Source organism: Mirounga angustirostris, unplaced genomic scaffold, assembly GCF_029215605.1.
Source record: "Mirounga angustirostris isolate CCGP_5_RB_7025 unplaced genomic scaffold, mMirAng1.0.hap1 SCAF_1, whole genome shotgun sequence".
Classification (NCBI taxonomy): domain Eukaryota; kingdom Metazoa; phylum Chordata; class Mammalia; order Carnivora; family Phocidae; genus Mirounga; species Mirounga angustirostris.
Window position 1 is genome coordinate 155,404,321 of NW_026991709.1, and position 15,443 is coordinate 155,419,763.

The following is a 15,443-nucleotide window of genomic DNA, read 5'->3' on the forward strand; positions in this document are numbered from 1 at the left end:
AAATCCTGGAAGAGAACACAGGCAGCAACTTCTTTGACTTCAGCCTCAGCAACTTCCTGCTAGACACATCTCCAGAGTCAAGGGAAACAGAAGCAAAATTGAACTATTGGGACTTCATCAGGATAGAAGCTTTTACACAGCAAAGGAAACAGTCGACAAAACTCAAAGGCAACCTACCGAATGGGAGAGGATATTTGCAAATGACATATCAGATAAAGGGCTGGTATCCAAAACCGATGAGGAACTTATCAAACTCAACGCCCAAAAAACAGAAAATCCAGTCAAGAAGTGGGCAGAAGACATGAACAGACTTTTCTCCAAAGAAGACATACAAATGACTAACAGACACATGAAAAAATGCTCAACATCATTCAGCATCAGGGAACTACAAATCAAAACCACAATGAGATACCACCTCACACCTGTCAGAATGGCTAAAATTAACCACTCAGGAAGCAACAGGTGTTGGTGAGGATGTGGAGAAAGGGGAACCCTTTTACACTGTTGGTGGGAATGCAAACTGGTGCAGCCACTCTGGAAAAGAGCATGGAGGTTCCTGAAAAAGTTAAAAATAGAGCGGCCCTACAACCTAGCAATTGCACTACTAGGTTTTCATCCAAAGGATACAAAAATAATGATTTGAAGGGGCACATGTGCCCCAATGTTTATAGCAGCAATGTCCACGGTAGCCAAAATATGGAAAGAACTCAGATGTGCATTGACAGATAAATGGATAAAGAAGATGTGCTGTATATATATACAATGGAATATTACTCAACCATCAAAAAGAAAGAAATCTTGCTATTTGCAACGATATGGATAGAACTAGAGGGTGTTATGCTAAGCAAAATAAGTCAGTCAGAGAAAGACAAGTACCATATGATTTCACTCATATATGGAATTTAAGAAACAAAACAGATGAACATAGGGGCAGGGAAGGAAAAATAAAATAAGAGAAAAATAGAGAGGGAAGCAAACCACGAGACTCTTAACTATAGAGAACAAACTGAGGGTTGCTGGAGGGGAGGTGGTTGGGAGGATGGCATAATTGGGTGATGGGCATTAAGGAGGGCAATTGATGTAATGAGCACTGGGTGTTATATGCAACTGATGAATGACTAAATTCGACCCCTGAACCTAATAATACACTATATGTTAACTAAATTGAATTTAAATAAAAAATTTAAAAAACAAAAAGAATGCCAAGGAGGATGAGAAACCTCAAATAATTTTGTAGCCTCAAATAATGCCCAAATTCAAGCCACTAGTGACTACCTCAAAGCACCATTACCCAGCTTTGGATACTGTGAATTACACTGGACTCTGATCACCACTAATTATAGTGTAGCCATTGCTGTCCCCAGATGCCACTATCAGCAAGGACAATTATCTGTTGTTCTCACTCTTTTGCATCCCTCTGACCCATTCATAATGTCTCTTCTCTATAACACTTCCAGAAGTTCACTGAAGGCTTTGTGTTTCTTAATTTCTTTGTACTAACCCAAGATATTAACTTTCAGCACTAAACTGTGTACCAAAAGTGATAAAGGTAGAATTTTAGAGGACAGGGACACCAGTTAGAACATGAGCTGTAGGAGAGAAGACTTTTTGTAGAGTAGGGGCAGAGGTGGGTCTTAAAGTATGATATCAGAAGGAAGGTTGTACAAGTCAGCTATTGCTGCACACTGAAGTGTAACTGTTTTAAAACAACATTTCTCACTTATGGACCTAGAACCAACCAGGTAATTTCTAATTCTGGTTTTAATTTTGCCCTTTCTACAATTTCTATGAATTCCTGTGGTTTACATCTTCATATATCTCATAGCTTTCAACCTGGCAGCATTAGGTTGTCCCAAGTTTGCATTGCACCAACCTGGCCTCACCAGTTCCTATAAGAATTTACTCATGTCAGATATTTTGTGCTTTTGCTATACTTCATCAAGGATTTGAGGGATTGTGGGAAGGGGTCCCATCTTGAAATACATGGCCTTCAGCCACCTTGCTGGCTATTTTCTCTCCCTGCCCCCCTCTCTCCCCATTTCCCTTTTTCATTCATTTCCATTTCCCCCTTCTCTCAACCCACAAATATCTTCTCTTTTCTTTCACTAACCATTTTATGCTCACCCTATCCCCCCAGGGTCTCACTTGCTTCCCAGTGGCTTAACAAAGTACTTCTTTCAAACACATCCAGTGCTCTACTCAAGAGAACACTTGATAAAGAATATTCTCTCTCAAAGCAATCACAATTATGTGCTTTTCTTCTATTTCCAATCAGTTATTCTTACTCAAGTTATTATTCAAGAATAACTAGACATTCAATAAGCAAATTATCTGTAGAAGATTTAACCTACTTAAAGGGGGAAGAAATGAGATGTGGATACCTGTGTACTATCCCTTGAAGAAGCTTATAAAAGTACAGCCCCAGTAGCTGGGATGCTCTGAGGAGAACCCCAGTGGGGAGAACAATGGCTAAAAATAGCACTTGACCTTGGGTATCTGAAAGGAAAATGATGAAAAATGTTGACCAAAGAGTTTAAAGTATCTTTGAAGAAAAAAGAAAAATAAAAGCACACCCACTTTTTTAAGTGCATGGAAGTCACCTTCTGCACTTTCTGGAAAGGAAAAGCTATTCAGCCAAGACATAGGCTTTCAGGCATGACCTTCAACAGGCAAGGGGCAGCACTCCATGTACCAAGAAGATGGTGGAGGCAACAGGGCAGCAAAGGAGAGTGATATATGCCCCAAAACACTGGAGAGATCACAAAGTAAGTGGCCAGATCAGGAGGCAGAGCTATCATGGAATCAAAACTAAAAAAGGCTGCTTTCACTCTCAGCAAAGAGATACATGTCAGATGGGCTGCAGGTTCTGGGATTGATGGCATTCATGGGAACTGAATGTTCCCACAGAGGAATGAGGGAGGAAGAATCTGATTCTAATATCTTACTACAAATGTGTTCACCAGTGCCCAGCACCCTAGCCACTTTGCAATGGAGATTCTTCTTAATGGGAGGAAATGAAAGACTGAAAGAAGTTTCTTTTTGATTCTCACACTCCCCAATCACTGTTTTGCTCTGATCTTTCCCTTGTGTTACTCCCTTTACTCTTAACTCCGTAAGAGCTCATCACATGCTAGCAACTATGGAGAACTCAGAAATGAAGGAGACCATCACTATCCAGGCTGTTCAGAACCTAGTAAAGTTAACAGGCTAATGAAACATATGTCAAAAAAACCCATAATTGTGCCCTTAGAAATAAAGAGGAAGACTTTGGTTTATGCAAGAAGTAGCTTTAAGCAAAGCCTCGAAGAACATACTATGTTGGGTCGAGCTGGGCTGGAAAAAAAGACCTTTAGTGGGTAAAGGTAAGTGTATATGCTATTTGCTAGACACTGATACTATCCATAGGTTATGTTAGTTAAGTTTGTTTTAATAATTTATTAAGTGATACTAGATGTCAGACTCTGGGTCCAGCTATGAATAGAGGAGTCACTTTCTTTATGGAAATTGGAGTCTACTGGTATGACAGGCAGAATAATGGCCTTCCAATGTGTCTACATCCTAATCCAGAGAAGCTGTGAATATGTTGTTATGTTATGTTGTGTTATGTTTTATGTTATGTGGCAATGAAGAATTAAGAATTAAGGTAGCAGGTAGAGTTAGGCTCACCTTAAAATAGGTTGATGATCCTGAACCAATGTAATGACAAGGATCCCTAAATGTGGAAGAGGGAGGCAGAAGACAAAGTGTCAGTGATTGCTGTGAAAGACTTGACCAGCCATTGCTGACTTTGAAAATGGGAGAGGCCGTGAGCAAGGAATGCAGACTACCTCTAGAATCTGGAAAAGGCAATAAAATGGATTCTTCTCTAGAGCCTTGAGAAAGGAACACAGTCCTGCTGGCACATGAATTTTAGCCCTGTAGCATTCATTTTGGACTGCTGACCTCCACAGCTATAAAATAGTAAGTTTGTGCTGTTTCAAGTCACTAAGTTTTGGGGAAATGCAAGTTGCTGCCAATGCTTTTATCTGGTAAGGAGTAAGGCAGAAAGGGCTGTAGAAGGTGTGTTGCAGTGAGAGATAGCAGACCATTGTGTTCATTCCAACTTTGTCATTAATTCATAGATTTACTCATTCATTTAGCTGGAACCATGTGCTGGGCAGAATGCCAGATGCCAGAATGCAACAGAAAACAAGACAAGAAAGTTTCCAGCTCTTGAGGAACTTGCAGTCTAATTGGAGAGAAGATAAAAAGTCAATGAAAAGATAAATAATCCAAATTGTAGTAAGCATAATGAATGGAATTAACATCATAGTGCAATAAGCAATATGATGGTCAAGGAAGGCCTTTCCTAAGAGATGATATTTAAATTGAAATCCATTAAAAAGAGAGAAAAACATATAAAGGATATATGCAAACAGGACAGGAAAAACAAGGTCCTGTGGCTGGAAAGAGCTGTTACCATGGTCTAAGATTTGACAGGTGGCTTATGTGACAGGAAAATAGTAAGCAAGGGGGAGAAGTGGACAGGGGCTAGCTCATACAGGCTTTGTAAGCCATGTGAGAAATTATTCTTGAAAGCAATGGAAAAATACTGAAGGGGTTATAAACAGAGGAGTGTTATAACCCTATCTATATTTCATACTATTGTTTGTTAACTTTTTATTTTGAAATAATTATAGATTCCCAGAATGTTGCAAAGAAATACAAGTTCCATGTACCTTTCACTCAATTTTTCCCAATGGAAAAATCTGGCATAACTATAGCACAATTTCAAAACCAGGATATTGGCATTGGTAGAATAAGCAGAACTTATTCAGATTTTACCAGTTTTACATGTATTTATTTGTGTATGTGTATATATAATTTTATGCAGTTTTGCCACATGTGTAAATTCATGTAACCACTATCACAATCAATATACAAATCAGCACAGAGTGCTCTTATACTACCCCTTATAGCCACATGTATCCCCCTTCCTCACCTAAACCCTTGGCAACCTATAATCTCTTTACCATATCTATAACATTATTATTTCAAGAATGTTATATGAATGGAAACATAAAGTGTGCAATTTTTTTTTAAGATTGGCTGTTTTTATTCAGCATAATGCTCTTAAGATTCATCCAAGTTGTTGTTTGTACCAATATGTGTTCCTTTTTATTGCCAAATAGTATTCCATGGTATAAATGTACCACAATTTGATATCCATTTACCTATTGAATGAAATCTGGGCCATTTCTAGTTTTTGGCTTTTACAGATAAAATTGCTATGAATAGGTTTTTCTATGTGCAGGTTTCTATGTGACATAAGTCTTCCTTTCTCTGAGATAAATGCCCAAGTGTGTAATTATTAAGCTTTAAAGTAGTTTCATGTTTAATTTTATGTGAAACTTCCAAACTTTTTCCCAGAGTGGCTGTACCATTTTAAATCCCTACCAGCATGTATGAATAATCCAGTTTTTCTACATCTTTACCAGCATTTGGTGTTATCACTATTTTTAGCTATTCTGATAGGTATATGGTGTTAGCTATTCTGATAGGTATTGTGGATTTAATTTGCATTTTCTAAGGGGCTAATGATGTTGGACATCTTTTCATGGACTTATATGCCATCTCCTTATCCTCTTTGGTGAAACGTCTATTCATGTCTTTTGCCCGATGTCTATTTGGATTTTCTTACTGTTAACTTTTGAAAGTGATTTATGTATTCTATATACAAATCTTTTGTCATATATGTGCTTTGAAAATATTTTCTTCCAGTCTACAGTTTGTATTTTCATTCTTTTAACAAGGCCTTTCACAAAGCAAAGTTTTTAATTTTAATGAGATCTGATTTATCAGTTTTCTTTTTATAAATTGGGCTTTTGAGTTAAAAATAGAACTACCCTACAACTCAGCAATTGCACTATTAGGTGTTTATCCAAAGAATACTAAAATAATGAGTTGAAAGGGCACATGTACCCCAATGTTTATAGCAGCAATGTCCACAATAGCCAAAATATGGAAAGAGCCTAGATGTTCATTGACAGATGAATGGATAAAGAAGGTGTGGTATATATATACATATATATACACAATGTAATGTGTATATATATATATATACACAATGTAATGTATATATATACAATGGAATATTACCAAGCCATCAAAAAGAATGAAATCTTGCCATTTGCAACAACGTGGATAGAACTAGAGGGTGTTATGCTAAGCAAAATAAGTCAGTCAGAGAAAGACAAATACCATATGATTTCACTCATATGTAGAATTTAAGAAACAAAACAGATGAATATAGGGGAAAGGAAGGAAAAATAAAATAAGAGGAAAATAGAGAGGGAGGCAAACCATGAGACTTAACTATAGAGAGCAAACTGAGGGTTGCTGGAGGGAAGGTGGTTGGGAGGATGGCATAATTGGGTGATGGGCATTAAGGAGGGCAATTGATGTAATGAGCACTGGGTGTTATATGCAACTGATGAATGACTAAATTCTACCCCTGAACCTAATAATACACTATATGTTAACTAAATTGAATTTAAATTAAAAAAAATAAGTTGGGCCTTTGGTGCCAATTCTTTAGCTCTAAGTCCTAAAGATTTTCTACTTTTTTTCTAAAAGTTTTATAATTTTTTGTTTTACACTTAAGCTTGTAATCCATTTTGAGGGTTTTGTTTTGTTTTGTTTTTTGTAAGCTGACAGATTTAGGTTGGTTTGGGATTTTTGGTTTTTGCCTACAGAGGTGTGTCTATTCCAGCTCCATCTGTTGGTGCTCTCTCTATCCCTCCAGTAAGTTGCTTTTGTACCTTTGTCAAAAATCGCAGGTTGATTTGTGTTCAGTATTGTGTTCCAATGATCTAAGTGTCTATCCCTCCACAATACCACACTGTCTTGATTACTGTAGCTATATAATAAATCTTAAAGTCAAGATTGATTCTTTTCACTTTATTCTTCTTTGGCATAGCGTTTTTATCTATTTTAGCTCCTTTGTCTCTTCATGGAAATTTTTAGAATAAGTTTGTGTATGACTGCAAAAAAATAATAAAACCTTTCTGGAGTCTTGATAGGAATTGCATTAAACATATAGAGAAATTTGGGTAGAACTGATGTCTTTATTATGTTGGGTCTTCTAATCCATGAACACAATATGTCTCTCCATATATTTAGATCTCTGATTTTGTGCATCAGCATTTTGTGATTTTCAGCATACAGATTCTGTACTGTTTTGTCAGTTAATAGCTAAATATTTCATTTGCTTTGGAGTGATTGTAAATGGTATTGTTTTTAATTTTAGTTTCCACATGTTTGTTGTTAGTATATAGAAATGCAATTGATTTTTGTATGTTTCTCTTGTACCATGCAGCCTTGCTAAAATCACTTATTAGTTCTGGGACTTTTACAGATACTTTGGGATGTTTTACACAGAAAAATATCATCTGCAAATAGGGACAGTTTTATTTCTTCATTTCTAATCTGTGTGCCTTTTAAATCTTTGAAAGATTTCTCTGCTTCTTAACAAACGGAGTGTAGAGGACAACTGATTTTTGGATATAGGAAGTGGATGGAGAGTGGAGCCATCTGTTGAGATTGGAAAGACTAAGGGAGAAGAAGGTTGAGGGGAGAAAAATCAAGAGTTCTGCCTATTGACAACTAAGTGAAAATGTTGCATGGGAGAAAGCCTCAGAAGAGAAGTCAAAGGTAGAGATAAAATTTGGGAGTAGTTAGCAATTAGATAATATTGAAATCCACGGAAGAGAGAGGATGGAGGCCAGAAGAAGACCCAGGACCAAACCCTGATGACTGCAGATAATTAGAGGTTGAATATAGGAGAAGCCTGCAAAGGGGATCAGGAAGGGCATTCAGTGGCTTCAGACAAATCACTTTCTTCCTTTACACTTCAGTTTATTCACCTGAAAAAATGGGAGTTTGGGTGAGAACACAACTACACCACTTAGAACACTTCAGGAGAAATGTTCTTTAATTTGGGGAGTTTTTGGTCAGCAAAATGCTACAGAGGTGAGGACTGGACAATGAAACCATTCCCTCATTTGCTCATTTTGCGAGACTTGGTGCTTTGGGAGTGATAAGGATATGACATCCTTGGATAGATAGCATATCCTGATTAAGGAAACATCTATATGATGTGGTTTGAAGTGGTGGGGTTCAGAGCCAATGGCCAAGAAAGAATTTGAGATGTCTTTGGTGCAAAAAGGTTATTTTATTAAAGTATGGGGACAGGATCCGTGGGCAGAAAGAGCTGCACTAGGGTTGTGAGGAGTGACTGATTATATAAGACTTTCTATCTTATGGAGGGGAAGGTGATGTTAGGGCTCCAGGAAATTGAGTCTATAGGTTTCTGGAGATTGCTTTTGTCTTATAAATCGTTAAGACAGTTGCAAACTGATGGAGACTCATATCCTGCATGACTGTGATCTCTATCAGTTAACCATTTGTTTTTCCCTTTCCTTTGTTCTAGGGCAGCCAGGAGTGGCAGAGGAATGTCACATATATCCCACCTTTGGGGGGTGGGGGTGGTTGCAGGATGTTAGCTTGTGCTTTGCCTCCAGCTTGCCTTCTGCTCCCTCATCATACAGAGCACTTCTCTTACCAGGCTCTTTGATCAGCCATTATAATAAATCCCCACAAGTCAATGGATTCATATCAGTCATAAAACAAAGCATTTTGCTTGACTGGAAAGGCTAATCAGGTTGCCTCAATGTTCTGCATGTCTAGCCACTCCTGATTCCACACCACAGCTCAAAGGCTGGCACTTCCATCTTCCCTGCCCTGCCCCAGTTTTCTTTTTCCGCATACCTCTTAACAACTTCAGATGTAATAAACGTGATAAATAGGTAAATATGATCATGTTTATTTGTCTCCAACTAGAAAATTAACTCCGAGTCAGAGATTCCCAAAAGCTTAGACATGTGGCCAGCACATAATAGGTGTTCTAACATTTGTTAACAAATTTTGAAATAATGCAATTACCTCCAACTTTTAAGTCCAAGGATCACGGTCCAAAGCTGGTGGCCTGAGTGTCAGTGGTGTTTATTATTAATATGGAGAGAAACCACTTGAGTATAACTATGAAAAAAAGAGTCCGGAATCATGCAAAGCTTAAATTATGCCAGATTGTCATAAATGCATCCTCATGTAAAATATAACCAGTTTGTAATTTATTACATATTTGTGCAATAAATTGGTGTGCAATCATTAAGATTTAAAATATATTTAATGATATATGGAAAATAACCTTATGTTACAATTTTGAGCTCAGTTAATGGGACATAAAACTACATATGGAGGGGTTCCTGGGTGGCTCAGTTAGTTAAATGTCTGACTCTTGATTTCAGCTCAGGTCATGATCTTGGGGTCATTAGGCTCTGTGCTCAGTGGGGAGCTGCTGCTCTCCTTTTCCTTCTACCCCTCCTCTACTCCCACACATGCTCTCTCTCAAATAAATAAATAAGTAAATCTTAAAACTATATATAGAACATGAGGAGCAAATTTTGAAATGGGAATAAAATGAAACAGAAACACAAATAAACCCAGTGTATATACCAAAACAGTTGAATGCTAAGATTACAAGTAATTTCTTTTTTGCATTCTTTTGGTTTTCTGCTATTAACACATAAAACTTGTACAGTCAGAAAACACAAACCATCAGTAAGTCGAGAGTACTTGGAAAACAATTTCCTCTCAGAAATGAAGGCACTTTTAGGACCATCATAGACAGCACCACGGAACTGACCCGAGAGGTCCCAAGGCCTCCTAGAAATCAGACGTGGAATGAAAGAGGGGCCAGCAGCCATGGGAATGCACTAGTTTTGTCTGAGAGTATTTCTCAGCTGGATTGTGCCTTCTGCACTTTAAACCTTTGAGGTTGTCCCAGAGCCTCTCCAAAATGCCAGAAATTCGCCCTCACTTACCTTCCCAAATAACAACACCTAAAGCTATAGGTAACAGAAAATGAACTTAGCTGGTTTCAACTCCAAGAATATTTTTTCACATAAAATAATCCAAAATGGGCAGGGCAACTCCTGGATTAGGAATATAAACGCCGGGTTATGGTCTCCCCTTTCAATCACTCCAATGCATTCAGTCTACCTCTAAGTCTGATGCTGCAACAGCTGTGGTCATTTCTGACATCACTTGCAGGCAAATGGCCAGAGGCAGAAGAGGTTCTGCCTCTTTCTTACACATAAAGAATGAGGCTATCTTTCAAAAAAGACACCAGCTGGAGAGAGCCAGGGAGAATGACAGAGTAGGAGGATCTTGAGCTCACCTCCTTCCATGGACACATTGAGGCAATGACTACATATAATGCAATTCACTCTGGAAACATCCTGAAAACTGGCAGAACAGATCATCCACAGCCAAAGACATAAAGAAAAAGCTACATCAAGAAGGGTAGGAGAGGCAGAGACATGGTCAGAAAACAAACCCCCAGTATGGTGACCCACAAGCAGGAGAGATATCAGAGGTGCAGAAGTCCTCCCTGAGTAGCGAGGGGATCAAGAACCACATCAGGCACCCCCAGCCCCAGAGGCCTGATCCAGAAAGAAAAGCCCCCATAATGTCTGCTTTTAAATTGGCAGACATTAACTCAGGGAGAGCCAGAGGGCTACAAGAAACCAAGCCTTCATTCTTAAAGGAGCAGCATTCCATATCACTCCAGCACAGAGGCAACAGTTTTGAAAAGAGCCTGGATGGGGTGCCTGGGTGGCTCAGTCAGTTAAGCATCTGCCTTTGGTTTGGGTCATGATCCCAGGGTCCTGGGATCGAGCCCCACATTGGGCTCCTTGCTCAGCAGGGAGCCTACTTCTCCCTCTGCCTATGGCTCCGAGCCCCTGCTTGTGCTCTCTCTCTCTCTCTCTCTCTCTCTCTCATCCTAAGGAAAAAAAGAAAGAAAGAAAAGAAAAGAGCCTGGGTTACACCTGAAGATTTACTGACTAACTTTAGGACATGTGCCAGAGGGGCAGGGATCTGAAGGAGCTTTCTCTGGAAGTAGAAATGCCGGCAGTTGCCATTTTTTTTTCCTTCAGGCTTGCTGTCTGGACACTTGTGGGAGCCAGTTCTGATTCTTTCCATTTACTTTACTAGTACTGTTCAACCTTGGTATTAGTATTCCCTTGTAGACCTGCCTCACCCAACATACCTGTCCCAGAAGGTACCCCTCCAATGTGGCTTCTTCCCTGCCACATTTAGCAGGCAGTCTCAGTTGGGAACCAGTGTTCTTCCAAAGTGACTACAGTCCTACCAAACCCAACAGAGAGCCTAGGCCACATCTGATGCCCTTCCAGGGGGATTCCTGCCCCAGTGAGGGAACCAGCCCCACTCACCAGTGCACTTGCAGCAGTTACAGCTAGGTCTCTAAGCCAACCATACCCAACAGCATTCTCACAGCAGTTACAGCCCAGTCACAACAAGAGGGCACATACAGCCCATACAGTAGACACTCTTGAAACACCTTGTTCTGGTGGCAAGAAGAATTGGACTACTGGGCCCCATAGGATACCTTCTACATGAGGCCACTATTTTCAAGACCAGGAGACTACCAAATACGTAGAAACAAACACAGACAAAATGGAGACAAAGAAGTATATTTCGACTAAAGAACAAGACAAAACCTCAGAAAGAGCTAAACAGAATGTAGATAAGCAATCTACTTGATAGAGTTCAAAGTAATGGTCCAAAGATGCTCACCAGATTTGAGAGAAGTATGGCTAAATTCAGTGAGAACTTCAACAAAGTGTGAGAAAATATAAAAAGGAACCAATCAGAGCTGAATTATACAGTAACTAAAATGAACTACAGGGATTCAACAGCAGATTGGAGGATACAGAAGAATGGATTAACAATCTAAAAGAGCAGTGGGGGCATCTGGCTGGCTCAGCTGGAGGAGCATGTGACTCTTGATTTGGGGGTCATGAGTTTGAACCCCACACTGGGTGTAGAGATTACTTAAATAAATAAAACTTTAGAAAATAAATAAGAAAATTTAAAAAGAAAGAGAGAAAAAGAAAGAAAGAAAGAAAGAAAGAAAGAAAGAAAGAAAGAAAGAAAGAAAGAAAGAAAGAAAGAAAGAAAGAAAGAAAGAAAGAAAAAGAAAGAAAGAGCGGGCTGTGGAAAGCAACCAAGCTAAAAAGCAAAAAATTGTTTTTTTTTTTAAAGTAGGCTCCACACCTAGCATGGAGCCCAGTGCGGGGCTTGAACTCACAACCCTGAGATTAAGACGTAAGCTGAGATCAAGAGTCAAACGCTTAACTGACTGAGCCATCCAGGTGATCCCCCCAATTTTTTTTAACTGAAAATACTTTAAGGGACTTCTTGGGACAACATTGAGCACACTAACATTCACATTTTAAGGGTCCCAGAAGGAAAAGAGAAAGAGGAACAGAAAATTTATTTATTTATTTATTTATTTAAGATTTTATTTATTTATTTGACAGAGAGAAACACAGTGAGAGAGGGAACACAAAGCAGGGGGAGTGGGAGAGGGAGAAGCAGGCTTCCCACTGAGCAGGGAGCCTGATGGGGGGCTTGATCCCAGGACTCTGGGATCATGACCATAGCCAAGGCAGACACTTAATGACTGAACCATCCAGGTGCCCCCCAGAAAATTTATTTGAAGAAATAATAGTTGGAAATTTTCCTAACCTGGGAAAGGAAACAGATATCCAGGTCCAGAAAGCAAAGAAAGCTCCAAACAAGATGAACCCAAGGAGGTCCACACGAAGACACATAATAATTAAAATATCAGGTTCTCCCCAGCCAGTGGTGGCTGGTAGGTGTGTGTGGCTGTGGGCAGCCATCTGGGCTATGGGAGTTGCTGACCAGTGGCTCCAGCAGCAATGGCAGCAACAGGGATGGCAGCAGCATCAGGGCCAAGAGGATGGTGCCAAGAAAGGCAGGAAATACAATGAAGTGTGCTGGGAAGGCAGGTATCCCCAGATCGTCAAGGAGAACAAGCTCTTCCAGCACTATTACCAGGAGTTCAAGAATGCCCAAGGGCCAATGGGACCAGGTCATGGAAGCACTCAGGGCACACCCCCCCCCCCCCCCCCCGCCCTGCAGCCACTTTAGATTACTGGTTACAAAAGCCACACAAAAAACTCTCTATTGCTTAAAGAACAAGTATTTCAAGAAATTGGAGAACCTGAAGTGGAAGGTCAGAAAGTTAAAGTTCCACAGCCCCTGAGTTGGTATTCTGAAGAAATTTCCTGGCACAAAAATTTAAGTGGAAAAATCTGAGAAGGTCTCCACAATTGAAAAAGTTTCACCAGTTTCTAGTTAGTGAAACTGAATCTGGAAAAATCAGTTGTCAAGAAGCTGTTAGCATGATTCCACTACTGTTACTTAATACTCACCCTCTCCGTAAGATCTTAGATATGTGTTTAGCACCTGGATCAAAGACCACACAATTAATTGAAATGTTACATGCTGACATGAATGTCCGTTTTCCTGAAGGGTTTGTTGTCACGATGATGAGGACAACAAGCGTTGCTATCTGCTCATTCATCAGGTCAAAACGCTGAGCAGCCTCTGCATCCATGGTGATCAACCATGATGTGTTCGGCATATCTAGATTCAAAATAGATGTAAATAGGAGGAAAGAGATTTTTTTCTATAATTGCATTTTATGTGATGTCTCTTGCAGTGGAGATGGCACTATGAGAAAAAAAGCAATGATGTCTGGAAAAAGTGGAAGACCTTATATAACTTGCAGCTGCATGGTTTATAGCTGTGGATTGCAATGCAAGACACTGAGAAGCTAGTGGAAGGTGGTAGGTTGGTGTCTTCTACATGTTCACTAAACCCCCATTGAAGATGAAGTGGTAATAGCATCTTTACTGGAAAAAAAGTGAAGGTGCTTTGGAGCTTGCTGATATGTTTTCTGAACTGCCAGGACTAAAATGGATGCCTGGAATTACACAGTGGAAGATAATGATGAAAGATGAACAGTGGTTTACAGAGTGGGATGATAGTCCTCACAGCAGACATACCCAGATTTGGCCTACCATGTTCCTGCCAAAGGACCCAGAAAAGTTACAGGGGATGCACCTAGAGTGGTGACCTAGAATATTACCACATCATCAAATACTGGAGGGTTCTTTGTAGCTGTATGAGAGAAAAAGTCTTCAATTCCATGGCACAAATGTCCACCAAAGCTGGAGGGTGAATCTGTGGTACCCAGAGAAACTGGTCCAACACTGCAAATCCCACAGAAGGAAAATTACAGACACTTCTGAGCTGGAAAGTTAACCAGGTAGCAGAATTGACAACACAGAGATAATGGAAAGAACTGAGAATTTAGAGAACAATGGAAATAAGAAAGATGGAGTGTGTGGTCCTTCTCCATCTAATAAAATGAAGTTATTTGGAAGAATTTAAAGAAGATTCATTTGTATTTATTCCTGTATAATTCCTGTATTATTTCCACCTATCCAGAAATTCTGTGTACTGGGTCCTTCATTCCTAAGATGAATTTGTTAACCCAAACTATGGAAGGGAAGAAAAGGCAACTCTACATAGTCTCCAAGGAGCTAAGGAATGTGCTGCTGAATAATAGTGAGAGGATGAAAGTTATAAACACTGGGATAAAAGTCTGGTGTTGGAATAACAGTGATGAAAAGTTTGATTGTGCTTTTCAGTTAGCACAAGAGGGAATATACACATTGTATCCATTTATTAATTCAAGAATGATCACTGTATCAATGGAAGATGTTAAAATTCTATTGACCCAGGAAAATCCATTTTTAAAGAAAACTTAGCAGTGAGACATATAGCCAAACCAAGGACTTGGCTAGAGGGAGCATCATCCTGACGTACGACTCAGACCCTACTAAACCGGATACCCTTCAGTGTCCCATTGTGTTATGTGGATGGCAGGGAAAGCCTTCCATTTGGACTTTTATGCCCAAGAATGAATGGCTTCATTATCTCAGGATGATGGGGCTAGAAGTGTTGGCAGGATGAAGGAAGGGACTGTTTGGGTACACGAGAACACAAGCAGCTCTGGGCTGCCTGAGGACAAAGTGAGTGCCAAACATGGAGTGGAGCAGGCCACCAGCACAGACACTGTTGTGGGACCTGATCCATCAGGGGCTGCCCTGCTCCAGTGAGGACACCCAGGGAGAGCCTGCCTGGGCCTGGCAGGGGCCTTCACCTTGGTGTTCAATGCCAAACCCAGAACTTCTGACCTTTAAATATGTATTTTTGAAGACTGGAAACTGATGGAATGATAGAATAGTCTGTGAATGATCTCAGTACTGCTTTCATATATTTTTTTAACTTGTTAGAAAAGCTGGGTCCAGTGTACCTATTGTAGGCAGTAGACTTTCACCATTAAAGTCTTACTTCTATCAAGAAACAAAACTGCCCTTGCAGGAATTTTCAGTTCCCTTTTGTTAGGCCTATATTGGTCTTAAGTACCACCAATTGTTTTA

General features: G+C 39.7%; 1 pseudogene; it reads left to right on the forward strand.

Moving 5' to 3' along the window:
- Positions 1 to 12,816: 12,816 nt before the first annotated feature.
- On the forward strand, positions 12,817 to 15,119 carry LOC123862971 (RNA cytosine C(5)-methyltransferase NSUN2-like; annotated as a pseudogene).
- Positions 15,120 to 15,443: the final 324 nt, after the last annotated feature.